Source organism: Aquarana catesbeiana, linkage group LG04 (genome assembly GCF_042186555.1).
Source record: "Aquarana catesbeiana isolate 2022-GZ linkage group LG04, ASM4218655v1, whole genome shotgun sequence".
Classification (NCBI taxonomy): Eukaryota; Metazoa; Chordata; class Amphibia; order Anura; family Ranidae; genus Aquarana; species Aquarana catesbeiana.
This window is the reverse complement of record NC_133327.1, coordinates 37101789-37127701: the sequence shown is the minus strand read 5'-3', so window position 1 is coordinate 37127701 and position 25913 is coordinate 37101789. Positions and strand designations below refer to the sequence as shown.

The 25913-nt window shown below is 52.7% G+C and overlaps 30 non-coding genes across 30 annotated transcripts; all 30 read left to right on the top strand.

The window, feature by feature from the left end:
- The first annotated feature begins 738 nt into the window (after window positions 1-738).
- On the top strand, window positions 739-809 carry TRNAG-GCC (transfer RNA glycine (anticodon GCC)). The gene has a single exon. It is a non-coding gene; the product is annotated as a tRNA-Gly (tRNA).
- A 407-nt stretch (window positions 810-1216) lies between these two features.
- TRNAA-AGC (transfer RNA alanine (anticodon AGC)) lies at window positions 1217-1289 on the top strand. Its single transcript has one exon. It is a non-coding gene; the product is annotated as a tRNA-Ala (tRNA).
- Window positions 1290-3566: 2277 nt separating this feature from the next.
- On the top strand, window positions 3567-3637 carry TRNAG-GCC (transfer RNA glycine (anticodon GCC)). Its single transcript has one exon. It is a non-coding gene; the product is annotated as a tRNA-Gly (tRNA).
- A 408-nt stretch (window positions 3638-4045) lies between these two features.
- TRNAA-AGC (transfer RNA alanine (anticodon AGC)) lies at window positions 4046-4118 on the top strand. Its single transcript has one exon. It is a non-coding gene; the product is annotated as a tRNA-Ala (tRNA).
- An 863-nt stretch (window positions 4119-4981) lies between these two features.
- Window positions 4982-5052, top strand: TRNAG-GCC (transfer RNA glycine (anticodon GCC)). Its single transcript has one exon. It is a non-coding gene; the product is annotated as a tRNA-Gly (tRNA).
- Window positions 5053-5459: 407 nt separating this feature from the next.
- TRNAA-AGC (transfer RNA alanine (anticodon AGC)) lies at window positions 5460-5532 on the top strand. The gene has a single exon. It is a non-coding gene; the product is annotated as a tRNA-Ala (tRNA).
- An 863-nt stretch (window positions 5533-6395) lies between these two features.
- TRNAG-GCC (transfer RNA glycine (anticodon GCC)) lies at window positions 6396-6466 on the top strand. Its single transcript has one exon. It is a non-coding gene; the product is annotated as a tRNA-Gly (tRNA).
- Window positions 6467-6874: 408 nt separating this feature from the next.
- TRNAA-AGC (transfer RNA alanine (anticodon AGC)) lies at window positions 6875-6947 on the top strand. Its single transcript has one exon. It is a non-coding gene; the product is annotated as a tRNA-Ala (tRNA).
- An 863-nt stretch (window positions 6948-7810) lies between these two features.
- Window positions 7811-7881, top strand: TRNAG-GCC (transfer RNA glycine (anticodon GCC)). The gene has a single exon. It is a non-coding gene; the product is annotated as a tRNA-Gly (tRNA).
- A 407-nt stretch (window positions 7882-8288) lies between these two features.
- TRNAA-AGC (transfer RNA alanine (anticodon AGC)) lies at window positions 8289-8361 on the top strand. The gene has a single exon. It is a non-coding gene; the product is annotated as a tRNA-Ala (tRNA).
- A 1275-nt stretch (window positions 8362-9636) lies between these two features.
- TRNAA-AGC (transfer RNA alanine (anticodon AGC)) lies at window positions 9637-9709 on the top strand. Its single transcript has one exon. It is a non-coding gene; the product is annotated as a tRNA-Ala (tRNA).
- A 1341-nt stretch (window positions 9710-11050) lies between these two features.
- On the top strand, window positions 11051-11123 carry TRNAA-AGC (transfer RNA alanine (anticodon AGC)). The gene has a single exon. It is a non-coding gene; the product is annotated as a tRNA-Ala (tRNA).
- An 863-nt stretch (window positions 11124-11986) lies between these two features.
- TRNAG-GCC (transfer RNA glycine (anticodon GCC)) lies at window positions 11987-12057 on the top strand. Its single transcript has one exon. It is a non-coding gene; the product is annotated as a tRNA-Gly (tRNA).
- A 1342-nt stretch (window positions 12058-13399) lies between these two features.
- Window positions 13400-13470, top strand: TRNAG-GCC (transfer RNA glycine (anticodon GCC)). The gene has a single exon. It is a non-coding gene; the product is annotated as a tRNA-Gly (tRNA).
- A 408-nt stretch (window positions 13471-13878) lies between these two features.
- Window positions 13879-13951, top strand: TRNAA-AGC (transfer RNA alanine (anticodon AGC)). Its single transcript has one exon. It is a non-coding gene; the product is annotated as a tRNA-Ala (tRNA).
- Window positions 13952-15292: 1341 nt separating this feature from the next.
- On the top strand, window positions 15293-15365 carry TRNAA-AGC (transfer RNA alanine (anticodon AGC)). The gene has a single exon. It is a non-coding gene; the product is annotated as a tRNA-Ala (tRNA).
- Window positions 15366-16228: 863 nt separating this feature from the next.
- TRNAG-GCC (transfer RNA glycine (anticodon GCC)) lies at window positions 16229-16299 on the top strand. Its single transcript has one exon. It is a non-coding gene; the product is annotated as a tRNA-Gly (tRNA).
- Window positions 16300-16706: 407 nt separating this feature from the next.
- On the top strand, window positions 16707-16779 carry TRNAA-AGC (transfer RNA alanine (anticodon AGC)). The gene has a single exon. It is a non-coding gene; the product is annotated as a tRNA-Ala (tRNA).
- An 863-nt stretch (window positions 16780-17642) lies between these two features.
- On the top strand, window positions 17643-17713 carry TRNAG-GCC (transfer RNA glycine (anticodon GCC)). Its single transcript has one exon. It is a non-coding gene; the product is annotated as a tRNA-Gly (tRNA).
- Window positions 17714-18121: 408 nt separating this feature from the next.
- Window positions 18122-18194, top strand: TRNAA-AGC (transfer RNA alanine (anticodon AGC)). Its single transcript has one exon. It is a non-coding gene; the product is annotated as a tRNA-Ala (tRNA).
- An 863-nt stretch (window positions 18195-19057) lies between these two features.
- On the top strand, window positions 19058-19128 carry TRNAG-GCC (transfer RNA glycine (anticodon GCC)). The gene has a single exon. It is a non-coding gene; the product is annotated as a tRNA-Gly (tRNA).
- Window positions 19129-19535: 407 nt separating this feature from the next.
- Window positions 19536-19608, top strand: TRNAA-AGC (transfer RNA alanine (anticodon AGC)). The gene has a single exon. It is a non-coding gene; the product is annotated as a tRNA-Ala (tRNA).
- An 863-nt stretch (window positions 19609-20471) lies between these two features.
- Window positions 20472-20542, top strand: TRNAG-GCC (transfer RNA glycine (anticodon GCC)). Its single transcript has one exon. It is a non-coding gene; the product is annotated as a tRNA-Gly (tRNA).
- A 406-nt stretch (window positions 20543-20948) lies between these two features.
- On the top strand, window positions 20949-21021 carry TRNAA-AGC (transfer RNA alanine (anticodon AGC)). The gene has a single exon. It is a non-coding gene; the product is annotated as a tRNA-Ala (tRNA).
- Window positions 21022-21884: 863 nt separating this feature from the next.
- TRNAG-GCC (transfer RNA glycine (anticodon GCC)) lies at window positions 21885-21955 on the top strand. Its single transcript has one exon. It is a non-coding gene; the product is annotated as a tRNA-Gly (tRNA).
- Window positions 21956-22360: 405 nt separating this feature from the next.
- On the top strand, window positions 22361-22433 carry TRNAA-AGC (transfer RNA alanine (anticodon AGC)). The gene has a single exon. It is a non-coding gene; the product is annotated as a tRNA-Ala (tRNA).
- Window positions 22434-23296: 863 nt separating this feature from the next.
- On the top strand, window positions 23297-23367 carry TRNAG-GCC (transfer RNA glycine (anticodon GCC)). Its single transcript has one exon. It is a non-coding gene; the product is annotated as a tRNA-Gly (tRNA).
- Window positions 23368-23773: 406 nt separating this feature from the next.
- TRNAA-AGC (transfer RNA alanine (anticodon AGC)) lies at window positions 23774-23846 on the top strand. The gene has a single exon. It is a non-coding gene; the product is annotated as a tRNA-Ala (tRNA).
- An 864-nt stretch (window positions 23847-24710) lies between these two features.
- Window positions 24711-24781, top strand: TRNAG-GCC (transfer RNA glycine (anticodon GCC)). Its single transcript has one exon. It is a non-coding gene; the product is annotated as a tRNA-Gly (tRNA).
- A 406-nt stretch (window positions 24782-25187) lies between these two features.
- Window positions 25188-25260, top strand: TRNAA-AGC (transfer RNA alanine (anticodon AGC)). The gene has a single exon. It is a non-coding gene; the product is annotated as a tRNA-Ala (tRNA).
- Window positions 25261-25913: the final 653 nt, after the last annotated feature.

The window sequence follows — 25913 nt, the reverse complement described above, 5'->3', positions numbered from 1 at the left end:
TTTTTTTTTTGAGGCAGCTGTGGCTTCAGCCAAAGTCAGGCAGGCAGTATTGGACAAAAGCAATCCATTAAAGAAAGCACGGCCAGGCTTCCTTTGCCAAGAGACAATATTGCATTAGCACAAAAGGTGCCCGTGCCATCCTTATGCTGAGGGTTTTGGACTCGTTTAACCACCAGAATCAGGTTCAACTTCTCTTTGTGTGTGAAAGAGCGCCCTTTGGCCCCACTAGCAAATATCGACTGGCATAGGAAAAGGCAACGTAGCAGAGGATGGTTTCGATCCATCGACCTCTGGGTTATGGGCCCAGCACGCTTCCGCTGCGCCACTCTGCTCTTGCTGCCGAGCTGGTGCATCGACAACAAAATGTGGATCTAGTTTGCTACCGATCCCATGGGGAGTGGGTCCATCTGGCAAAGTCACAATGTAGATGACGAGGCGTTTCCATCGATGTTGACAAGCAAAAGGTGCCAGTGCCATCCTTATGCTGAGGGTTTTGGCTCAGCACGCTTCCGCTGCGCCACTCTGCTCTTGTTGCTGAGGAGGAGCATCAACAACAAAATGTGGATCTAGTTTGCTACCGATCCCATGGGGAGTGGGTCCATCTGGCAAAGTCACAATGTAGATGACAAGGCGTTTCCATCGATGTTGACAAGCTAATGCCAAGTCAAGTCTGGGCAAAAGCTGGACTCTCCTAGACCAGCTGAGCGAGGAGGGTGATGGCGCCGGCCCCGGCGTGGCGCATTGGTGGTTCAGTGGTAGAATTCTCGCCTGCCACGCGGGAGGCCCGGGTTCGATTCCCGGCCAATGCAATTATGGTGTCTTTGTCTTTAAAGCCCCCCCTTCCCCCCCCCGGGTAGCTCTCTCCCGCCAATTTCAAGTCCGGTGGAATGCATCAAGGCACAAGGTGTTTATTGTCTAGAACGTACTAGGTGGTGGGAAGGTTCTTTTGGAAACCACCTTCTCCTAATGACATCATTGAAACCCATGAGGTCATACTTCCGAAAGGGATCAGTTGTCAATGGACTCACGAAGGGAGAAAAAAAATGGGGGGACTCTGAGGAAGGGAGAGTGCAAACCTTCGAAGCTCGGAAAACGGGTGGCTGTCCTGGTGTCTAGCGGCCAGAGCAGGTTGTGGATTTTGCAAAACTGCATATATTACGCATAGCACATAAGAGGACAGGGATCAGCCATAGCGCCAACGGGGAGCCCAAGCAAAGGGGGATTAGCTCAAGTGGTAGAGCGCTCGCTTAGCATGCGAGAGGTAGCGGGATCGATGCCCGCATTCTCCAAACGCTGCCTTCCTGGGAGGCACCTGGCTTTTGCGTTTGTTGTTGAAGCTTGGAACCGAGCGCCGCGAGCAACATGGGAAGCCAGAGTCCTCCTCATAACATGTGCCAAGGCGGCGTTGACGCGTTTTTTTTTTTGAGGCAGCTGTGGCTTCAGCCAAAGTCAGGCAGGCAGTATTGGACAAAAGCAATCCATTAAAGAAAGCACGGCCAGGCTTCCTTTGCCAAGAGACAATATTGCATTAGCACAAAAGGTGCCCGTGCCATCCTTATGCTGAGGGTTTTGGACTCGTTTAACCACCAGAATCAGGTTCAACTTCTCTTTGTGTGTGAAAGAGCGCCCTTTGGCCCCACTAGCAAATATCGACTGGCATAGGAAAAGGCAACGTAGCAGAGGATGGTTTCGATCCATCGACCTCTGGGTTATGGGCCCAGCACGCTTCCGCTGCGCCACTCTGCTCTTGCTGCCGAGCTGGTGCATCGACAACAAAATGTGGATCTAGTTTGCTACCGATCCCATGGGGAGTGGGTCCATCTGGCAAAGTCACAATGTAGATGACGAGGCGTTTCCATCGATGTTGACAAGCAAAAGGTGCCAGTGCCATCCTTATGCTGAGGGTTTTGGCTCAGCACGCTTCCGCTGCGCCACTCTGCTCTTGTTGCTGAGGAGGAGCATCAACAACAAAATGTGGATCTAGTTTGCTACCGATCCCATGGGGAGTGGGTCCATCTGGCAAAGTCACAATGTAGATGACAAGGCGTTTCCATCGATGTTGACAAGCTAATGCCAAGTCAAGTCTGGGCAAAAGCTGGACTCTCCTAGACCAGCTGAGTGAGGAGGGTGATGGCGCCGGCCCCGGCGTGGCGCATTGGTGGTTCAGTGGTAGAATTCTCGCCTGCCACGCGGGAGGCCCGGATTCGATTCCCGGCCAATGCAATTATGGTGTCTTTGTCTTTAAAGCCCCCCCTTCCCCCCCCCGGGTAGCTCTCTCCCGCCAATTTCAAGTCCGGTGGAATGCATCAAGGCACAAGGTGTTTATTGTCTAGAACGTACTAGGTGGTGGGAAGGTTCTTTTGGAAACCACCTTCTCCTAATGACATCATTGAAACCCATGAGGTCATACTTCCGAAAGGGATCAGTTGTCAATGGACTCACGAAGGGAGAAAAAAAATGGGGGGACTCTGAGGAAGGGAGAGTGCAAACCTTCGAAGCTCGGAAAACGGGTGGCTGTCCTGGTGTCTAGCGGCCAGAGCAGGTTGTGGATTTTGCAAAACTGCATATATTACGCATAGCACATAAGAGGACAGGGATCAGCCATAGCGCCAACGGGGAGCCCAAGCAAAGGGGGATTAGCTCAAGTGGTAGAGCGCTCGCTTAGCATGCAAGAGGTAGCGGGATCGATGCCCGCATTCTCCAAACGCTGCCTTCCTGGGAGGCACCTGGCTTTTGCGTTTGTTGTTGAAGCTTGGAACCGAGCGCCGCGAGCAACATGGGAAGCCAGAGTCCTCCTCATAACATGTGCCAAGGCGGCGTTGACGCGTTTTTTTTTTTGAGGCAGCTGTGGCTTCAGCCAAAGTCAGGCAGGCAGTATTGGACAAAAGCAATCCATTAAAGAAAGCACGGCCAGGCTTCCTTTGCCAAGAGACAATATTGCATTAGCACAAAAGGTGCCCGTGCCATCCTTATGCTGAGGGTTTTGGACTCGTTTAACCACCAGAATCAGGTTCAACTTCTCTTTGTGTGTGAAAGAGCGCCCTTTGGCCCCACTAGCAAATATCGACTGGCATAGGAAAAGGCAACGTAGCAGAGGATGGTTTCAATCCATCGACCTCTGGGTTATGGGCCCAGCACGCTTCCGCTGCGCCACTCTGCTCTTGCTGCCGAGCTGGTGCATCGACAACAAAATGTGGATCTAGTTTGCTACCGATCCCATGGGGAGTGGGTCCATCTGGCAAAGTCACAATGTAGATGACGAGGCGTTTCCATCGATGTTGACAAGCAAAAGGTGCCAGTGCCATCCTTATGCTGAGGGTTTTGGCTCAGCACGCTTCCGCTGCGCCACTCTGCTCTTGTTGCTGAGGAGGAGCATCAACAACAAAATGTGGATCTAGTTTGCTACCGATCCCATGGGGAGTGGGTCCATCTGGCAAAGTCACAATGTAGATGACAAGGCGTTTCCATCGATGTTGACAAGCTAATGCCAAGTCAAGTCTGGGCAAAAGCTGGACTCTCCTAGACCAGCTGAGCGAGGAGGGTGATGGCGCCGGCCCCGGCGTGGCGCATTGGTGGTTCAGTGGTAGAATTCTCGCCTGCCACGCGGGAGGCCCGGGTTCGATTCCCGGCCAATGCAATTATGGTGTCTTTGTCTTTAAAGCCCCCCCCTTCCCCCCCCCGGGTAGCTCTCTCCCGCCAATTTCAAGTCCGGTGGAATGCATCAAGGCACAAGGTGTTTATTGTCTAGAACGTACTAGGTGGTGGGAAGGTTCTTTTGGAAACCACCTTCTCCTAATGACATCATTGAAACCCATGAGGTCATACTTCCGAAAGGGATCAGTTGTCAATGGACTCACGAAGGGAGAAAAAAAATGGGGGGACTCTGAGGAAGGGAGAGTGCAAACCTTCGAAGCTCGGAAAACGGGTGGCTGTCCTGGTGTCTAGCGGCCAGAGCAGGTTGTGGATTTTGCAAAACTGCATATATTATGCATAGCACATAAGAGGACAGGGATCAGCCATAGCGCCAACGGGGAGCCCAAGCAAAGGGGGATTAGCTCAAGTGGTAGAGCGCTCGCTTAGCATGCGAGAGGTAGCGGGATCGATGCCCGCATTCTCCAAACGCTGCCTTCCTGGGAGGCACCTGGCTTTTGCGTTTGTTGTTGAAGCTTGGAACCGAGCGCCGCGAGCAACATGGGAAGCCAGAGTCCTCCTCATAACATGTGCCAAGGCGGCGTTGACGCGTTTTTTTTTTTGAGGCAGCTGTGGCTTCAGCCAAAGTCAGGCAGGCAGTATTGGACAAAAGCAATCCATTAAAGAAAGCACGGCCAGGCTTCCTTTGCCAAGAGACAATATTGCATTAGCACAAAAGGTGCCCGTGCCATCCTTATGCTGAGGGTTTTGGACTCGTTTAACCACCAGAATCAGGTTCAACTTCTCTTTGTGTGTGAAAGAGCGCCCTTTGGCCCCACTAGCAAATATCGACTGGCATAGGAAAAGGCAACGTAGCAGAGGATGGTTTCGATCCATCGACCTCTGGGTTATGGGCCCAGCACGCTTCCGCTGCGCCACTCTGCTCTTGCTGCCGAGCTGGTGCATCGACAACAAAATGTGGATCTAGTTTGCTACCGATCCCATGGGGAGTGGGTCCATCTGGCAAAGTCACAATGTAGATGACGAGGCGTTTCCATCGATGTTGACAAGCAAAAGGTGCCAGTGCCATCCTTATGCTGAGGGTTTTGGCTCAGCACGCTTCCGCTGCGCCACTCTGCTCTTGTTGCTGAGGAGGAGCATCAACAACAAAATGTGGATCTAGTTTGCTACCGATCCCATGGGGAGTGGGTCCATCTGGCAAAGTCACAATGTAGATGACAAGGCGTTTCCATCGATGTTGACAAGCTAATGCCAAGTCAAGTCTGGGCAAAAGCTGGACTCTCCTAGACCAGCTGAGCGAGGAGGGTGATGGCGCCGGCCCCGGCGTGGCGCATTGGTGGTTCAGTGGTAGAATTCTCGCCTGCCACGCGGGAGGCCCGGGTTCGATTCCCGGCCAATGCAATTATGGTGTCTTTGTCTTTAAAGCCCCCCCTTCCCCCCCCCGGGTAGCTCTCTCCCGCCAATTTCAAGTCCGGTGGAATGCATCAAGGCACAAGGTGTTTATTGTCTAGAACGTACTAGGTGGTGGGAAGGTTCTTTTGGAAACCACCTTCTCCTAATGACATCATTGAAACCCATGAGGTCATACTTCCGAAAGGGATCAGTTGTCAATGGACTCACGAAGGGAGAAAAAAAATGGGGGGACTCTGAGGAAGGGAGAGTGCAAACCTTCGAAGCTCGGAAAACGGGTGGCTGTCCTGGTGTCTAGCGGCCAGAGCAGGTTGTGGATTTTGCAAAACTGCATATATTACGCATAGCACATAAGAGGACAGGGATCAGCCATAGCGCCAACGGGGAGCCCAAGCAAAGGGGGATTAGCTCAAGTGGTAGAGCGCTCGCTTAGCATGCGAGAGGTAGCGGGATCGATGCCCGCATTCTCCAAACGCTGCCTTCCTGGGAGGCACCTGGCTTTTGCGTTTGTTGTTGAAGCTTGGAACCGAGCGCCGCGAGCAACATGGGAAGCCAGAGTCCTCCTCATAACATGTGCCAAGGCGGCGTTGACGCGTTTTTTTTTTTGAGGCAGCTGTGGCTTCAGCCAAAGTCAGGCAGGCAGTATTGGACAAAAGCAATCCATTAAAGAAAGCACGGCCAGGCTTCCTTTGCCAAGAGACAATATTGCATTAGCACAAAAGGTGCCCGTGCCATCCTTATGCTGAGGGTTTTGGACTCGTTTAACCACCAGAATCAGGTTCAACTTCTCTTTGTGTGTGAAAGAGCGCCCTTTGGCCCCACTAGCAAATATCGACTGGCATAGGAAAAGGCAACGTAGCAGAGGATGGTTTCGATCCATCGACCTCTGGGTTATGGGCCCAGCACGCTTCCGCTGCGCCACTCTGCTCTTGCTGCCGAGCTGGTGCATCGACAACAAAATGTGGATCTAGTTTGCTACCGATCCCATGGGGAGTGGGTCCATCTGGCAAAGTCACAATGTAGATGACGAGGCGTTTCCATCGATGTTGACAAGCAAAAGGTGCCAGTGCCATCCTTATGCTGAGGGTTTTGGCTCAGCACGCTTCCGCTGCGCCACTCTGCTCTTGTTGCTGAGGAGGAGCATCAACAACAAAATGTGGATCTAGTTTGCTACCGATCCCATGGGGAGTGGGTCCATCTGGCAAAGTCACAATGTAGATGACAAGGCGTTTCCATCGATGTTGACAAGCTAATGCCAAGTCAAGTCTGGGCAAAAGCTGGACTCTCCTAGACCAGCTGAGCGAGGAGGGTGATGGCGCCGGCCCCGGCGTGGCGCATTGGTGGTTCAGTGGTAGAATTCTCGCCTGCCACGCGGGAGGCCCGGGTTCGATTCCCGGCCAATGCAATTATGGTGTCTTTGTCTTTAAAGCCCCCCCCTTCCCCCCCCCGGGTAGCTCTCTCCCGCCAATTTCAAGTCCGGTGGAATGCATCAAGGCACAAGGTGTTTATTGTCTAGAACGTACTAGGTGGTGGGAAGGTTCTTTTGGAAACCACCTTCTCCTAATGACATCATTGAAACCCATGAGGTCATACTTCCGAAAGGGATCAGTTGTCAATGGACTCACGAAGGGAGAAAAAAAATGGGGGGACTCTGAGGAAGGGAGAGTGCAAACCTTCGAAGCTCGGAAAACGGGTGGCTGTCCTGGTGTCTAGCGGCCAGAGCAGGTTGTGGATTTTGCAAAACTGCATATATTACGCATAGCACATAAGAGGACAGGGATCAGCCATAGCGCCAACGGGGAGCCCAAGCAAAGGGGGATTAGCTCAAGTGGTAGAGCGCTCGCTTAGCATGCGAGAGGTAGCGGGATCGATGCCCGCATTCTCCAAACGCTGCCTTCCTGGGAGGCACCTGGCTTTTGCGTTTGTTGTTGAAGCTTGGAACCGAGCGCCGCGAGCAACATGGGAAGCCAGAGTCCTCCTCATAACATGTGCCAAGGCGGCGTTGACGCGTTTTTTTTTTTGAGGCAGCTGTGGCTTCAGCCAAAGTCAGGCAGGCAGTATTGGACAAAAGCAATCCATTAAAGAAAGCACGGCCAGGCTTCCTTTGCCAAGAGACAATATTGCATTAGCACAAAAGGTGCCCGTGCCATCCTTATGCTGAGGGTTTTGGACTCGTTTAACCACCAGAATCAGGTTCAACTTCTCTTTGTGTGTGAAAGAGCGCCCTTTGGCCCCACTAGCAAATATCGACTGGCATAGGAAAAGGCAACGTAGCAGAGGATGGTTTCGATCCATCGACCTCTGGGTTATGGGCCCAGCACGCTTCCGCTGCGCCACTCTGCTCTTGCTGCCGAGCTGGTGCATCGACAACAAAATGTGGATCTAGTTTGCTACCGATCCCATGGGGAGTGGGTCCATCTGGCAAAGTCACAATGTAGATGACGAGGCGTTTCCATCGATGTTGACAAGCAAAAGGTGCCAGTGCCATCCTTATGCTGAGGGTTTTGGCTCAGCACGCTTCCGCTGCGCCACTCTGCTCTTGTTGCTGAGGAGGAGCATCAACAACAAAATGTGGATCTAGTTTGCTACCGATCCCATGGGGAGTGGGTCCATCTGGCAAAGTCACAATGTAGATGACAAGGCGTTTCCATCGATGTTGACAAGCTAATGCCAAGTCAAGTCTGGGCAAAAGCTGGACTCTCCTAGACCAGCTGAGCGAGGAGGGTGATGGCGCCGGCCCCGGCGTGGCGCATTGGTGGTTCAGTGGTAGAATTCTCGCCTGCCACGCGGGAGGCCCGGGTTCGATTCCCGGCCAATGCAATTATGGTGTCTTTGTCTTTAAAGCCCCCCCTTCCCCCCCCCGGGTAGCTCTCTCCCGCCAATTTCAAGTCCGGTGGAATGCATCAAGGCACAAGGTGTTTATTGTCTAGAACGTACTAGGTGGTGGGAAGGTTCTTTTGGAAACCACCTTCTCCTAATGACATCATTGAAACCCATGAGGTCATACTTCCGAAAGGGATCAGTTGTCAATGGACTCACGAAGGGAGAAAAAAAATGGGGGAACTCTGAGGAAGGGAGAGTGCAAACCTTCGAAGCTCGGAAAACGGGTGGCTGTCCTGGTGTCTAGCGGCCAGAGCAGGTTGTGGATTTTGCAAAACTGCATATATTACGCATAGCACATAAGAGGACAGGGATCAGCCATAGCGCCAACGGGGAGCCCAAGCAAAGGGGGATTAGCTCAAGTGGTAGAGCGCTCGCTTAGCATGCGAGAGGTAGCGGGATCGATGCCCGCATTCTCCAAACGCTGCCTTCCTGGGAGGCACCTGGCTTTTGCGTTTGTTGTTGAAGCTTGGAACCGAGCGCCGCGAGCAACATGGGAAGCCAGAGTCCTCCTCATAACATGTGCCAAGGCGGCGTTGACGCGTTTTTTTTTTTGAGGCAGCTGTGGCTTCAGCCAAAGTCAGGCAGGCAGTATTGGACAAAAGCAATCCATTAAAGAAAGCACGGCCAGGCTTCCTTTGCCAAGAGACAATATTGCATTAGCACAAAAGGTGCCCGTGCCATCCTTATGCTGAGGGTTTTGGACTCGTTTAACCACCAGAATCAGGTTCAACTTCTCTTTGTGTGTGAAAGAGCGCCCTTTGGCCCCACTAGCAAATATCGACTGGCATAGGAAAAGGCAACGTAGCAGAGGATGGTTTCGATCCATCGACCTCTGGGTTATGGGCCCAGCACGCTTCCGCTGCGCCACTCTGCTCTTGCTGCCGAGCTGGTGCATCGACAACAAAATGTGGATCTAGTTTGCTACCGATCCCATGGGGAGTGGGTCCATCTGGCAAAGTCACAATGTAGATGACGAGGCGTTTCCATCGATGTTGACAAGCAAAAGGTGCCAGTGCCATCCTTATGCTGAGGGTTTTGGCTCAGCACGCTTCCGCTGCGCCACTCTGCTCTTGTTGCTGAGGAGGAGCATCAACAACAAAATGTGGATCTAGTTTGCTACCGATCCCATGGGGAGTGGGTCCATCTGGCAAAGTCACAATGTAGATGACAAGGCGTTTCCATCGATGTTGGGATCAGCACGCTTCCGTCAATGGACTCACGAAGGGAGAAAAAAAATGGGGGGACTCTGAGGAAGGGAGAGTGCAAACCTTCGAAGCTCGGAAAACGGGTGGCTGTCCTGGTGTCTAGCGGCCAGAGCAGGTTGTGGATTTTGCAAAACTGCATATATTACGCATAGCACATAAGAGGACAAGGCACAAGGTGTTTATTGTCTAGAACGTACTAGGTGGTGGGAAGGTTCTTTTGGAAACCACCTTCTCCTAATGACATCATTGAAACCCATGAGGTCATACTTCCGAAAGGGATCAGTTGTCAATGGACTCACGAAGGGAGAAAAAAAATGGGGGGACTCTGAGGAAGGGAGAGTGCAAACCTTTGAAGCTCGGAAAACGGGTGGCTGTCCTGGTGTCTAGCGGCCAGAGCAGGTTGTGGATTTTGCAAAACTGCATATATTACGCATAGCACATAAGAGGACAGGGATCAGCCATAGCGCCAACGGGGAGCCCAAGCAAAGGGGGATTAGCTCAAGTGGTAGAGCGCTCGCTTAGCATGCGAGAGGTAGCGGGATCGATGCCCGCATTCTCCAAACGCTGCCTTCCTGGGAGGCACCTGGCTTTTGCGTTTGTTGTTGAAGCTTGGAACCGAGCGCCGCGAGCAACATGGGAAGCCAGAGTCCTCCTCATAACATGTGCCAAGGCGGCGTTGACGCGTTTTTTTTTTTGAGGCAGCTGTGGCTTCAGCCAAAGTCAGGCAGGCAGTATTGGACAAAAGCAATCCATTAAAGAAAGCACGGCCAGGCTTCCTTTGCCAAGAGACAATATTGCATTAGCACAAAAGGTGCCCGTGCCATCCTTATGCTGAGGGTTTTGGACTCGTTTAACCACCAGAATCAGGTTCAACTTCTCTTTGTGTGTGAAAGAGCGCCCTTTGGCCCCACTAGCAAATATCGACTGGCATAGGAAAAGGCAACGTAGCAGAGGATGGTTTCGATCCATCGACCTCTGGGTTATGGGCCCAGCACGCTTCCGCTGCGCCACTCTGCTCTTGCTGCCGAGCTGGTGCATCGACAACAAAATGTGGATCTAGTTTGCTACCGATCCCATGGGGAGTGGGTCCATCTGGCAAAGTCACAATGTAGATGACGAGGCGTTTCCATCGATGTTGACAAGCAAAAGGTGCCAGTGCCATCCTTATGCTGAGGGTTTTGGCTCAGCACGCTTCCGCTGCGCCACTCTGCTCTTGTTGCTGAGGAGGAGCATCAACAACAAAATGTGGATCTAGTTTGCTACCGATCCCATGGGGAGTGGGTCCATCTGGCAAAGTCACAATGTAGATGACAAGGCGTTTCCATCGATGTTGACAAGCTAATGCCAAGTCAAGTCTGGGCAAAAGCTGGACTCTCCTAGACCAGCTGAGCGAGGAGGGTGATGGCGCCGGCCCCGGCGTGGCGCATTGGTGGTTCAGTGGTAGAATTCTCGCCTGCCACACGGGAGGCCCGGGTTCGATTCCCGGCCAATGCAATTATGGTGTCTTTGTCTTTAAAGCCCCCCCTTCCCCCCCCCGGGTAGCTCTCTCCCGCCAATTTCAAGTCCGGTGGAATGCATCAAGGCACAAGGTGTTTATTGTCTAGAACGTACTAGGTGGTGGGAAGGTTCTTTTGGAAACCACCTTCTCCTAATGACATCATTGAAACCCATGAGGTCATACTTCCGAAAGGGATCAGTTGTCAATGGACTCACGAAGGGAGAAAAAAAATGGGGGGACTCTGAGGAAGGGAGAGTGCAAACCTTCGAAGCTCGGAAAACGGGTGGCTGTCCTGGTGTCTAGCGGCCAGAGCAGGTTGTGGATTTTGCAAAACTGCATATATTACGCATAGCACATAAGAGGACAGGGATCAGCCATAGCGCCAACGGGGAGCCCAAGCAAAGGGGGATTAGCTCAAGTGGTAGAGCGCTCGCTTAGCATGCGAGAGGTAGCGGGATCGATGCCCGCATTCTCCAAACGCTGCCTTCCTGGGAGGCACCTGGCTTTTGCGTTTGTTGTTGAAGCTTGGAACCGAGCGCCGCGAGCAACATGGGAAGCCAGAGTCCTCCTCATAACATGTGCCAAGGCGGCGTTGACGCGTTTTTTTTTTTGAGGCAGCTGTGGCTTCAGCCAAAGTCAGGCAGGCAGTATTGGACAAAAGCAATCCATTAAAGAAAGCACGGCCAGGCTTCCTTTGCCAAGAGACAATATTGCATTAGCACAAAAGGTGCCCGTGCCATCCTTATGCTGAGGGTTTTGGACTCGTTTAACCACCAGAATCAGGTTCAACTTCTCTTTGTGTGTGAAAGAGCGCCCTTTGGCCCCACTAGCAAATATCGACTGGCATAGGAAAAGGCAACGTAGCAGAGGATGGTTTCGATCCATCGACCTCTGGGTTATGGGCCCAGCACGCTTCCGCTGCGCCACTCTGCTCTTGCTGCCGAGCTGGTGCATCGACAACAAAATGTGGATCTAGTTTGCTACCGATCCCATGGGGAGTGGGTCCATCTGGCAAAGTCACAATGTAGATGACGAGGCGTTTCCATCGATGTTGACAAGCAAAAGGTGCCAGTGCCATCCTTATGCTGAGGGTTTTGGCTCAGCACGCTTCCGCTGCGCCACTCTGCTCTTGTTGCTGAGGAGGAGCATCAACAACAAAATGTGGATCTAGTTTGCTACCGATCCCATGGGGAGTGGGTCCATCTGGCAAAGTCACAATGTAGATGACAAGGCGTTTCCATCGATGTTGACAAGCTAATGCCAAGTCAAGTCTGGGCAAAAGCTGGACTCTCCTAGACCAGCTGAGCGAGGAGGGTGATGGCGCCGGCCCCGGCGTGGCGCATTGGTGGTTCAGTGGTAGAATTCTCGCCTGCCACGCGGGAGGCCCGGGTTCGATTCCCGGCCAATGCAATTATGGTGTCTTTGTCTTTAAAGCCCCCCCTTCCCCCCCCCGGGTAGCTCTCTCCCGCCAATTTCAAGTCCGGTGGAATGCATCAAGGCACAAGGTGTTTATTGTCTAGAACGTACTAGGTGGTGGGAAGGTTCTTTTGGAAACCACCTTCTCCTAATGACATCATTGAAACCCATGAGGTCATACTTCCGAAAGGGATCAGTTGTCAATGGACTCACGAAGGGAGAAAAAAAATGGGGGGACTCTGAGGAAGGGAGAGTGCAAACCTTCGAAGCTCGGAAAACGGGTGGCTGTCCTGGTGTCTAGCGGCCAGAGCAGGTTGTGGATTTTGCAAAACTGCATATATTACGCATAGCACATAAGAGGACAGGGATCAGCCATAGCGCCAACGGGGAGCCCAAGCAAAGGGGGATTAGCTCAAGTGGTAGAGCGCTCGCTTAGCATGCGAGAGGTAGCGAGATCGATGCCCGCATTCTCCAAACGCTGCCTTCCTGGGAGGCACCTGGCTTTTGCGTTTGTTGTTGAAGCTTGGAACCGAGCGCCGCGAGCAACATGGGAAGCCAGAGTCCTCCTCATAACATGTGCCAAGGCGGCGTTGACGCGTTTTTTTTTTTGAGGCAGCTGTGGCTTCAGCCAAAGTCAGGCAGGCAGTATTGGACAAAAGCAATCCATTAAAGAAAGCACGGCCAGGCTTCCTTTGCCAAGAGACAATATTGCATTAGCACAAAAGGTGCCCGTGCCATCCTTATGCTGAGGGTTTTGGACTCGTTTAACCACCAGAATCAGGTTCAACTTCTCTTTGTGTGTGAAAGAGCGCCCTTTGGCCCCACTAGCAAATATCGACTGGCATAGGAAAAGGCAACGTAGCAGAGGATGGTTTCGATCCATCGACCTCTGGGTTATGGGCCCAGCACGCTTCCGCTGCGCCACTCTGCTCTTGCTGCCGAGCTGGTGCATCGACAACAAAATGTGGATCTAGTTTGCTACCGATCCCATGGGGAGTGGGTCCATCTGGCAAAGTCACAATGTAGATGACGAGGCGTTTCCATCGATGTTGACAAGCAAAAGGTGCCAGTGCCATCCTTATGCTGAGGGTTTTGGCTCAGCACGCTTCCGCTGCGCCACTCTGCTCTTGTTGCTGAGGAGGAGCATCAACAACAAAATGTGGATCTAGTTTGCTACCGATCCCATGGGGAGTGGGTCCATCTGGCAAAGTCACAATGTAGATGACAAGGCGTTTCCATCGATGTTGACAAGCTAATGCCAAGTCAAGTCTGGGCAAAAGCTGGACTCTCCTAGACCAGCTGAGCGAGGAGGGTGATGGCGCCGGCCCGGCGTGGCGCATTGGTGGTTCAGTGGTAGAATTCTCGCCTGCCACGCGGGAGGCCCGGGTTCGATTCCCGGCCAATGCAATTATGGTGTCTTTGTCTTTAAAGCCCCCCCCTTCCCCCCCCCGGGTAGCTCTCTCCCGCCAATTTCAAGTCCGGTGGAATGCATCAAGGCACAAGGTGTTTATTGTCTAGAACGTACTAGGTGGTGGGAAGGTTCTTTTGGAAACCACCTTCTCCTAATGACATCATTGAAACCCATGAGGTCATACTTCCGAAAGGGATCAGTTGTCAATGGACTCACGAAGGGAGAAAAAAAATGGGGGGACTCTGAGGAAGGGAGAGTGCAAACCTTCGAAGCTCGGAAAACGGGTGGCTGTCCTGGTGTCTAGCGGCCAGAGCAGGTTGTGGATTTTGCAAAACTGCATATATTACGCATAGCACATAAGAGGACAGGGATCAGCCATAGCGCCAACGGGGAGCCCAAGCAAAGGGGGATTAGCTCAAGTGGTAGAGCGCTCGCTTAGCATGCGAGAGGTAGCGGGATCGATGCCCGCATTCTCCAAACGCTGCCTTCCTGGGAGGCACCTGGCTTTTGCGTTTGTTGTTGAAGCTTGGAACCGAGCGCCGCGAGCAACATGGGAAGCCAGAGTCCTCCTCATAACATGTGCCAAGGCGGCGTTGACGCGTTTTTTTTTTTGAGGCAGCTGTGGCTTCAGCCAAAGTCAGGCAGGCAGTATTGGACAAAAGCAATCCATTAAAGAAAGCACGGCCAGGCTTCCTTTGCCAAGAGACAATATTGCATTAGCACAAAAGGTGCCCGTGCCATCCTTATGCTGAGGGTTTTGGACTCGTTTAACCACCAGAATCAGGTTCAACTTCTCTTTGTGTGTGAAAGAGCGCCCTTTGGCCCCACTAGCAAATATCGACTGGCATAGGAAAAGGCAACGTAGCAGAGGATGGTTTCGATCCATCGACCTCTGGGTTATGGGCCCAGCACTCTTCCGCTGCGCCACTCTGCTCTTGCTGCCGAGCTGGTGCATCGACAACAAAATGTGGATCTAGTTTGCTACCGATCCCATGGGGAGTGGGTCCATCTGGCAAAGTCACAATGTAGATGACGAGGCGTTTCCATCGATGTTGACAAGCAAAAGGTGCCAGTGCCATCCTTATGCTGAGGGTTTTGGCTCAGCACGCTTCCGCTGCGCCACTCTGCTCTTGTTGCTGAGGAGGAGCATCAACAACAAAATGTGGATCTAGTTTGCTACCGATCCCATGGGGAGTGGGTCCATCTGGCAAAGTCACAATGTAGATGACAAGGCGTTTCCATCGATGTTGACAAGCTAATGCCAAGTCAAGTCTGGGCAAAAGCTGGACTCTCCTAGACCAGCTGAGCGAGGAGGGTGATGGCGCCGGCCCCGGCGTGGCGCATTGGTGGTTCAGTGGTAGAATTCTCGCCTGCCACGCGGGAGGCCCGGGTTCGATTCCCAGCCAATGCAATTATGGTGTCTTTGTCTTTAAAGCCCCCCCTTCCCCCCCCCGGGTAGCTCTCTCCCGCCAATTTCAAGTCCGGTGGAATGCATCAAGGCACAAGGTGTTTATTGTCTAGAACGTACTAGGTGGTGGGAAGGTTCTTTTGGAAACCACCTTCTCCTAATGACATCATTGAAACCCATGAGGTCATACTTCCGAAAGGGATCAGTTGTCAATGGACTCACGAAGGGAGAAAAAAAATGGGGGGACTCTGAGGAAGGGAGAGTGCAAACCTTCGAAGCTCGGAAAACGGGTGGCTGTCCTAGTGTCTAGCGGCCAGAGCAGGTTGTGGATTTTGCAAAACTGCATATATTACGCATAGCACATAAGAGGACAGGGATCAGCCATAGCGCCAACGGGGAGCCCAAGCAAAGGGGGATTAGCTCAAGTGGTAGAGCGCTCGCTTAGCATGCGAGAGGTAGCGGGATCGATGCCCGCATTCTCCAAACGCTGCCTTCCTGGGAGGCACCTGGCTTTTGCGTTTGTTGTTGAAGCTTGGAACCGAGCGCCGCGAGCAACATGGGAAGCCAGAGTCCTCCTCATAACATGTGCCAAGGCGGCGTTGACGCGTTTTTTTTTTTGAGGCAGCTGTGGCTTCAGCCAAAGTCAGGCAGGCAGTATTGGACAAAAGCAATCCATTAAAGAAAGCACGGCCAGGCTTCCTTTGCCAAGAGACAATATTGCATTAGCACAAAAGGTGCCCGTGCCATCCTTATGCTGAGGGTTTTGGACTCGTTTAACCACCAGAATCAGGTTCAACTTCTCTTTGTGTGTGAAAGAGCGCCCTTTGGCCCCACTAGCAAATATCGACTGGCATAGGAAAAGGCAACGTAGCAGAGGATGGTTTCGATCCATCGACCTCTGGGTTATGGGCCCAGCACGCTTCCGCTGCGCCACTCTGCTCTTGCTGCCGAGCTGGTGCATCGACAACAAAATGTGGATCTAGTTTGCTACCGATCCCATGGGGAGTGGGTCCATCTGGCAAAGTCACAATGTAGATGACGAGGCGTTTCCATCGATGTTGACAAGCAAAAGGTGCCAGTGCCATCCTTATGCTGAGGGTTTTGGCTCAGCACGCTTCCGCTGCGCCACTCTGCTCTTGTTGCTGAGGAGGAGCATCAACAACAAAATGTGGATCTAGTTTGCTACCGATCCCATGGGGAGTGGGTCCATCTGGCAAAGTCACAATGTAGATGACAAGGCGTTTCCATCGATGTTGACAAGCTAATGCCAAGTCAAGTCTGGGCAAAAGCTGGACTCTCCTAGACCAGCTGAGCGAGGAGGGTGATGGCGCCGGCCCCGGCGTGGCGCATTGGTGGTTCAGTGGTAGAATTCTCGCCTGCCACGCGGGAGGCCCGGGTTCGATTCCCGGCCAATGCAATTATGGTGTCTTTGTCTTTAAAGCCCCCCCCTTCCCCCCCCGGGTAGCTCTCTCCCGCCAATTTCAAGTCCGGTGGAATGCATCAAGGCACAAGGTGTTTATTGTCTAGAACGTACTAGGTGGTGGGAAGGTTCTTTTGGAAACCACCTTCTCCTAATGACATCATTGAAACCCATGAGGTCATACTTCCGAAAGGGATCAGTTGTCAATGGACTCACGAAGGGAGAAAAAAAATGGGGGGACTCTGAGGAAGGGAGAGTGCAAACCTTCGAAGCTCGGAAAACGGGTGGCTGTCCTGGTGTCTAGCGGCCAGAGCAGGTTGTGGATTTTGCAAAACTGCATATATTACGCATAGCACATAAGAGGACAGGGATCAGCCATAGCGCCAACGGGGAGCCCAAGCAAAGGGGGATTAGCTCAAGTGGTAGAGCGCTCGCTTAGCATGCGAGAGGTAGCGGGATCGATGCCCGCATTCTCCAAACGCTGCCTTCCTGGGAGGCACCTGGCTTTTGCGTTTGTTGTTGAAGCTTGGAACCGAGCGCCGCGAGCAACATGGGAAGCCAGAGTCCTCCTCATAACATGTGCCAAGGCGGCGTTGACGCGTTTTTTTTTTTGAGGCAGCTGTGGCTTCAGCCAAAGTCAGGCAGGCAGTATTGGACAAAAGCAATCCATTAAAGAAAGCACGGCCAGGCTTCCTTTGCCAAGAGACAATATTGCATTAGCACAAAAGGTGCCCGTGCCATCCTTATGCTGAGGGTTTTGGACTCGTTTAACCACCAGAATCAGGTTCAACTTCTCTTTGTGTGTGAAAGAGCGCCCTTTGGCCCCACTAGCAAATATCGACTGGCATAGGAAAAGGCAACGTAGCAGAGGATGGTTTCGATCCATCGACCTCTGGGTTATGGGCCCAGCACGCTTCCGCTGCGCCACTCTGCTCTTGCTGCCGAGCTGGTGCATCGACAACAAAATGTGGATCTAGTTTGCTACCGATCCCATGGGGAGTGGGTCCATCTGGCAAAGTCACAATGTAGATGACGAGGCGTTTCCATCGATGTTGACAAGCAAAAGGTGCCAGTGCCATCCTTATGCTGAGGGTTTTGGCTCAGCACGCTTCCGCTGCGCCACTCTGCTCTTGTTGCTGAGGAGGAGCATCAACAACAAAATGTGGATCTAGTTTGCTACCGATCCCATGGGGAGTGGGTCCATCTGGCAAAGTCACAATGTAGATGACAAGGCGTTTCCATCGATGTTGACAAGCTAATGCCAAGTCAAGTCTGGGCAAAAGCTGGACTCTCCTAGACCAGCTGAGCGAGGAGGGTGATGGCGCCGGCCCCGGCGTGGCGCATTGGTGGTTCAGTGGTAGAATTCTCGCCTGCCACGCGGGAGGCCCGGGTTCGATTCCCGGCCAATGCAATTATGGTGTCTTTGTCTTTAAAGCCCCCCCTTCCCCCCCCCCGGGTAGCTCTCTCCCGCCAATTTCAAGTCCGGTGGAATGCATCAAGGCACAAGGTGTTTATTGTCTAGAACGTACTAGGTGGTGGGAAGGTTCTTTTGGAAACCACCTTCTCCTAATGACATCATTGAAACCCATGAGGTCATACTTCCGAAAGGGATCAGTTGTCAATGGACTCACGAAGGGAGAAAAAAAATGGGGGGACTCTGAGGAAGGGAGAGTGCAAACCTTCGAAGCTCGGAAAACGGGTGGCTGTCCTGGTGTCTAGCGGCCAGAGCAGGTTGTGGATTTTGCAAAACTGCATATATTACGCATAGCACATAAGAGGACAGGGATCAGCCATAGCGCCAACGGGGAGCCCAAGCAAAGGGGGATTAGCTCAAGTGGTAGAGCGCTCGCTTAGCATGCGAGAGGTAGCGGGATCGATGCCCGCATTCTCCAAACGCTGCCTTCCTGGGAGGCACCTGGCTTTTGCGTTTGTTGTTGAAGCTTGGAACCGAGCGCCGCGAGCAACATGGGAAGCCAGAGTCCTCCTCATAACATGTGCCAAGGCGGCGTTGACGCGTTTTTTTTTTTGAGGCAGCTGTGGCTTCAGCCAAAGTCAGGCAGGCAGTATTGGACAAAAGCAATCCATTAAAGAAAGCACGGCCAGGCTTCCTTTGCCAAGAGACAATATTGCATTAGCACAAAAGGTGCCCGTGCCATCCTTATGCTGAGGGTTTTGGACTCGTTTAACCACCAGAATCAGGTTCAACTTCTCTTTGTGTGTGAAAGAGCGCCCTTTGGCCCCACTAGCAAATATCGACTGGCATAGGAAAAGGCAACGTAGCAGAGGATGGTTTCGATCCATCGACCTCTGGGTTATGGGCCCAGCACGCTTCCGCTGCGCCACTCTGCTCTTGCTGCCGAGCTGGTGCATCGACAACAAAATGTGGATCTAGTTTGCTACCGATCCCATGGGGAGTGGGTCCATCTGGCAAAGTCACAATGTAGATGACGAGGCGTTTCCATCGATGTTGACAAGCAAAAGGTGCCAGTGCCGTCCTTATGCTGAGGGTTTTGGCTCAGCACGCTTCCGCTGCGCCACTCTGCTCTTGTTGCTGAGGAGGAGCATCAACAACAAAATGTGGATCTAGTTTGCTACCGATCCCATGGGGAGTGGTCCCATCTGGCAAAGTCACAATGTAGATGACAAGGCGTTTCCATCGATGTTGACAAGCTAATGCCAAGTCAAGTCTGGGCAAAAGCTGGACTCTCCTAGACCAGCTGAGCGAGGAGGGTGATGGCGCCGGCCCCGGCGTGGCGCATTGGTGGTTCAGTGGTAGAATTCTCGCCTGCCACGCGGGAGGCCCGGGTTCGATTCCCGGCCAATGCAATTATGGTGTCTTTGTCTTTAAAGCCCCCCCTTCCCCCCCCCGGGTAGCTCTCTCCCGCCAATTTCAAGTCCGGTGGAATGCATCAAGGCACAAGGTGTTTATTGTCTAGAACGTACTAGGTGGTGGGAAGGTTCTTTTGGAAACCACCTTCTCCTAATGACATCATTGAAACCCATGAGGTCATACTTCCGAAAGGGATCAGTTGTCAATGGACTCACGAAGGGAGAAAAAAAATGGGGGGACTCTGAGGAAGGGAGAGTGCAAACCTTCGAAGCTCGGAAAACGGGTGGCTGTCCTGGTGTCTAGCGGCCAGAGCAGGTTGTGGATTTTGCAAAACTGCATATATTACGCATAGCACATAAGAGGACAGGGATCAGCCATAGCGCCAACGGGGAGCCCAAGCAAAGGGGGATTAGCTCAAGTGGTAGAGCGCTCGCTTAGCATGCGAGAGGTAGCGGGATCGATGCCCGCATTCTCCAAACGCTGCCTTCCTGGGAGGCACCTGGCTTTTGCGTTTGTTGTTGAAGCTTGGAACCGAGCGCCGCGAGCAACATGGGAAGCCAGAGTCCTCCTCATAACATGTGCCAAGGCGGCGTTGACGCGGTTTTTTTTTTGAGGCAGCTGTGGCTTCAGCCAAAGTCAGGCAGGCAGTATTGGACAAAAGCAATCCATTAAAGAAAGCACGGCCAGGCTTCCTTTGCCAAGAGACAATATTGCATTAGCACAAAAGGTGCCCGTGCCATCCTTATGCTGAGGGTTTTGGACTCGTTTAACCACCAGAATCAGGTTCAACTTCTCTTTGTGTGTGAAAGAGCGCCCTTTGGCCCCACTAGCAAATATCGACTGGCATAGGAAAAGGCAACGTAGCAGAGGATGGTTTCGATCCATCGACCTCTGGGTTATGGGCCCAGCACGCTTCCGCTGCGCCACTCTGCTCTTGCTGCCGAGCTGGTGCATCGACAACAAAATGTGGATCTAGTTTGCTACCGATCCCATGGGGAGTGGGTCCATCTGGCAAAGTCACAATGTAGATGACGAGGCGTTTCCATCGATGTTGACAAGCAAAAGGTGCCAGTGCCATCCTTATGCTGAGGGTTTTGGCTCAGCACGCTTCCGCTGCGCCACTCTGCTCTTGTTGCTGAGGAGGAGCATCAACAACAAAATGTGGATCTAGTTTGCTACCGATCCCATGGGGAGTGGGTCCATCTGGCAAAGTCACAATGTAGATGACAAGGCGTTTCCATCGATGTTGACAAGCTAATGCCAAGTCAAGTCTGGGCAAAAGCTGGACTCTCCTAGACCAGCTGAGCGAGGAGGGTGATGGCGCCGGCCCCGGCGTGGCGCATTGGTGGTTCAGTGGTAGAATTCTCGCCTGCCACGCGGGAGGCCCGGGTTCGATTCCCGGCCAATGCAATTATGGTGTCTTTGTCTTTAAAGCCCCCCCTTCCCCCCCCGGGTAGCTCTCTCCCGCCAATTTCAAGTCCGGTGGAATGCATCAAGGCACAAGGTGTTTATTGTCTAGAACGTACTAGGTGGTGGGAAGGTTCTTTTGGAAACCACCTTCTCCTAATGACATCATTGAAACCCATGAGGTCATACTTCCGAAAGGGATCAGTTGTCAATGGACTCACGAAGGGAGAAAAAAAATGGGGGGACTCTGAGGAAGGGAGAGTGCAAACCTTCGAAGCTCGGAAAACGGGTGGCTGTCCTGGTGTCTAGCGGCCAGAGCAGGTTGTGGATTTTGCAAAACTGCATATATTACGCATAGCACATAAGAGGACAGGGATCAGCCATAGCGCCAACGGGGAGCCCAAGCAAAGGGGGATTAGCTCAAGTGGTAGAGCGCTCGCTTAGCATGCGAGAGGTAGCGGGATCGATGCCCGCATTCTCCAAACGCTGCCTTCCTGGGAGGCACCTGGCTTTTGCGTTTGTTGTTGAAGCTTGGAACCGAGCGCCGCGAGCAACATGGGAAGCCAGAGTCCTCCTCATAACATGTGCCAAGGCGGCGTTGACGCGTTTTTTTTTTTGAGGCAGCTGTGGCTTCAGCCAAAGTCAGGCAGGCAGTATTGGACAAAAGCAATCCATTAAAGAAAGCACGGCCAGGCTTCCTTTGCCAAGAGACAATATTGCATTAGCACAAAAGGTGCCCGTGCCATCCTTATGCTGAGGGTTTTGGACTCGTTTAACCACCAGAATCAGGTTCAACTTCTCTTTGTGTGTGAAAGAGCGCCCTTTGGCCCCACTAGCAAATATCGACTGGCATAGGAAAAGGCAACGTAGCAGAGGATGGTTTCGATCCATCGACCTCTGGGTTATGGGCCCAGCACGCTTCCGCTGCGCCACTCTGCTCTTGCTGCCGAGCTGGTGCATCGACAACAAAATGTGGATCTAGTTTGCTACCGATCCCATGGGGAGTGGGTCCATCTGGCAAAGTCACAATGTAGATGACGAGGCGTTTCCATCGATGTTGACAAGCAAAAGGTGCCAGTGCCGTCCTTATGCTGAGGGTTTTGGCTCAGCACGCTTCCGCTGCGCCACTCTGCTCTTGTTGCTGAGGAGGAGCATCAACAACAAAATGTGGATCTAGTTTGCTACCGATCCCATGGGGAGTGGTCCCATCTGGCAAAGTCACAATGTAGATGACAAGGCGTTTCCATCGATGTTGACAAGCTAATGCCAAGTCAAGTCTGGGCAAAAGCTGGACTCTCCTAGACCAGCTGAGCGAGGAGGGTGATGGCGCCGGCCCCGGCGTGGCGCATTGGTGGTTCAGTGGTAGAATTCTCGCCTGCCACGCGGGAGGCCCGGGTTCGATTCCCGGCCAATGCAATTATGGTGTCTTTGTCTTTAAAGCCCCCCCTTCCCCCCCGGGTAGCTCTCTCCCGCCAATTTCAAGTCCGGTGGAATGCATCAAGGCACAAGGTGTTTATTGTCTAGAACGTACTAGGTGGTGGGAAGGTTCTTTTGGAAACCACCTTCTCCTAATGACATCATTGAAACCCATGAGGTCATACTTCCGAAAGGGATCAGTTGTCAATGGACTCACGAAGGGAGAAAAAAAATGGGGGGACTCTGAGGAAGGGAGAGTGCAAACCTTCGAAGCTCGGAAAACGGGTGGCTGTCCTGGTGTCTAGCGGCCAGAGCAGGTTGTGGATTTTGCAAAACTGCATATATTACGCATAGCACATAAGAGGACAGGGATCAGCCATAGCGCCAACGGGGAGCCCAAGCAAAGGGGGATTAGCTCAAGTGGTAGAGCGCTCGCTTAGCATGCGAGAGGTAGCGGGATCGATGCCCGCATTCTCCAAACGCTGCCTTCCTGGGAGGCACCTGGCTTTTGCGTTTGTTGTTGAAGCTTGGAACCGAGCGCCGCGAGCAACATGGGAAGCCAGAGTCCTCCTCATAACATGTGCCAAGGCGGCGTTGACGCGGTTTTTTTTTTGAGGCAGCTGTGGCTTCAGCCAAAGTCAGGCAGGCAGTATTGGACAAAAGCAATCCATTAAAGAAAGCACGGCCAGGCTTCCTTTGCCAAGAGACAATATTGCATTAGCACAAAAGGTGCCCGTGCCATCCTTATGCTGAGGGTTTTGGACTCGTTTAACCACCAGAATCAGGTTCAACTTCTCTTTGTGTGTGAAAGAGCGCCCTTTGGCCCCACTAGCAAATATCGACTGGCATAGGAAAAGGCAACGTAGCAGAGGATGGTTTCGATCCATCGACCTCTGGGTTATGGGCCCAGCACGCTTCCGCTGCGCCACTCTGCTCTTGCTGCCGAGCTGGTGCATCGACAACAAAATGTGGATCTAGTTTGCTACCGATCCCATGGGGAGTGGGTCCATCTGGCAAAGTCACAATGTAGATGACGAGGCGTTTCCATCGATGTTGACAAGCAAAAGGTGCCAGTGCCATCCTTATGCTGAGGGTTTTGGCTCAGCACGCTTCCGCTGCGCCACTCTGCTCTTGTTGCTGAGGAGGAGCATCAACAACAAAATGTGGATCTAGTTTGCTACCGATCCCATGGGGAGTGGGTCCATCTGGCAAAGTCACAATGTAGATGACAAGGCGTTTCCATCGATGTTGACAAGCTAATGCCAAGTCAAGTCTGGGCAAAAGCTGGACTCTCCTAGACCAGCTGAGCGAGGAGGGTGATGGCGCCGGCCCCGGCGTGGCGCATTGGTGGTTCAGTGGTAGAATTCTCGCCTGCCACGCGGGAGGCCCGGGTTCGATTCCCGGCCAATGCAATTATGGTGTCTTTGTCTTTAAAGCCCCCCCTTCCCCCCCCGGGTAGCTCTCTCCCGCCAATTTCAAGTCCGGTGGAATGCATCAAGGCACAAGGTGTTTATTGTCTAGAACGTACTAGGTGGTGGGAAGGTTCTTTTGGAAACCACCTTCTCCTAATGACATCATTGAAACCCATGAGGTCATACTTCCGAAAGGGATCAGTTGTCAATGGACTCACGAAGGGAGAAAAAAAATGGGGGGACTCTGAGGAAGGGAGAGTGCAAACCTTCGAAGCTCGGAAAACGGGTGGCTGTCCTGGTGTCTAGCGGCCAGAGCAGGTTGTGGATTTTGCAAAACTGCATATATTACGCATAGCACATAAGAGGACAGGGATCAGCCATAGCGCCAACGGGGAGCCCAAGCAAAGGGGGATTAGCTCAAGTGGTAGAGCGCTCGCTTAGCATGCGAGAGGTAGCGGGATCGATGCCCGCATTCTCCAAACGCTGCCTTCCTGGGAGGCACCTGGCTTTTGCGTTTGTTGTTGAAGCTTGGAACCGAGCGCCGCGAGCAACATGGGAAGCCAGAGTCCTCCTCATAACATGTGCCAAGGCGGCGTTGACGCGTTTTTTTTTTTTGAGGCAGCTGTGGCTTCAGCCAAAGTCAGGCAGGCAGTATTGGACAAAAGCAATCCATTAAAGAAAGCACGGCCAGGCTTCCTTTGCCAAGAGACAATATTGCATTAGCACAAAAGGTGCCCGTGCCATCCTTATGCTGAGGGTTTTGGACTCGTTTAACCACCAGAATCAGGTTCAACTTCTCTTTGTGTGTGAAAGAGCGCCCTTTGGCCCCACTAGCAAATATCGACTGGCATAGGAAAAGGCAACGTAGCAGAGGATGGTTTCGATCCATCGACCTCTGGGTTATGGGCCCAGCACGCTTCCGCTGCGCCACTCTGCTCTTGCTGCCGAGCTGGTGCATCGACAACAAAATGTGGATCTAGTTTGCTACCGATCCCATGGGGAGTGGGTCCATCTGGCAAAGTCACAATGTAGATGACGAGGCGTTTCCATCGATGTTGACAAGCAAAAGGTGCCAGTGCCATCCTTATGCTGAGGGTTTTGGCTCAGCACGCTTCCACTGCGCCACTCTGCTCTTGTTGCTGAGGAGGAGCATCAACAACAAAATGTGGATCTAGTTTGCTACCGATCCCATGGGGAGTGGGTCCATCTGGCAAAGTCACAATGTAGATGACAAGGCGTTTCCATCGATGTTGACAAGCTAATGCCAAGTCAAGTCTGGGCAAAAGCTGGACTCTCCTAGACCAGCTGAGCGAGGAGGGTGATGGCGCCGGCCCCGGCGTGGCGCATTGGTGGTTCAGTGGTAGAATTCTCGCCTGCCACGCGGGAGGCCCGGGTTCGATTCCCGGCCAATGCAATTATGGTGTCTTTGTCTTTAAAGCCCCCCCTTCCCCCCCCGGGTAGCTCTCTCCCGCCAATTTCAAGTCCGGTGGAATGCATCAAGGCACAAGGTGTTTATTGTCTAGAACGTACTAGGTGGTGGGAAGGTTCTTTTGGAAACCACCTTCTCCTAATGACATCATTGAAACCCATGAGGTCATACTTCCGAAAGGGATCAGTTGTCAATGGACTCACGAAGGGAGAAAAAAAATGGGGGGACTCTGAGGAAGGGAGAGTGCAAACCTTCGAAGCTCGGAAAACGGGTGGCTGTCCTGGTGTCTAGCGGCCAGAGCAGGTTGTGGATTTTGCAAAACTGCATATATTACGCATAGCACATAAGAGGACAGGGATCAGCCATAGCGCCAACGGGGAGCCCAAGCAAAGGGGGATTAGCTCAAGTGGTAGAGCGCTCGCTTAGCATGCGAGAGGTAGCGGGATCGATGCCCGCATTCTCCAAACGCTGCCTTCCTGGGAGGCACCTGGCTTTTGCGTTTGTTGTTGAAGCTTGGAACCGAGCGCCGCGAGCAACATGGGAAGCCAGAGTCCTCCTCATAACATGTGCCAAGGCGGCGTTGACGCGTTTTTTTTTTTGAGGCAGCTGTGGCTTCAGCCAAAGTCAGGCAGGCAGTATTGGACAAAAGCAATCCATTAAAGAAAGCACGGCCAGGCTTCCTTTGCCAAGAGACAATATTGCATTAGCACAAAAGGTGCCCGTGCCATCCTTATGCTGAGGGTTTTGGACTCGTTTAACCACCAGAATCAGGTTCAACTTCTCTTTGTGTGTGAAAGAGCGCCCTTTGGCCCCACTAGCAAATATCGACTGGCATAGGAAAAGGCAACGTAGCAGAGGATGGTTTCGATCCATCGACCTCTGGGTTATGGGCCCAGCACGCTTCCGCTGCGCCACTCTGCTCTTGCTGCCGAGCTGGTGCATCGACAACAAAATGTGGATCTAGTTTGCTACCGATCCCATGGGGAGTGGGTCCATCTGGCAAAGTCACAATGTAGATGACGAGGCGTTTCCATCGATGTTGACAAGCAAAAGGTGCCAGTGCCATCCTTATGCTGAGGGTTTTGGCTCAGCACGCTTCCGCTGCGCCACTCTGCTC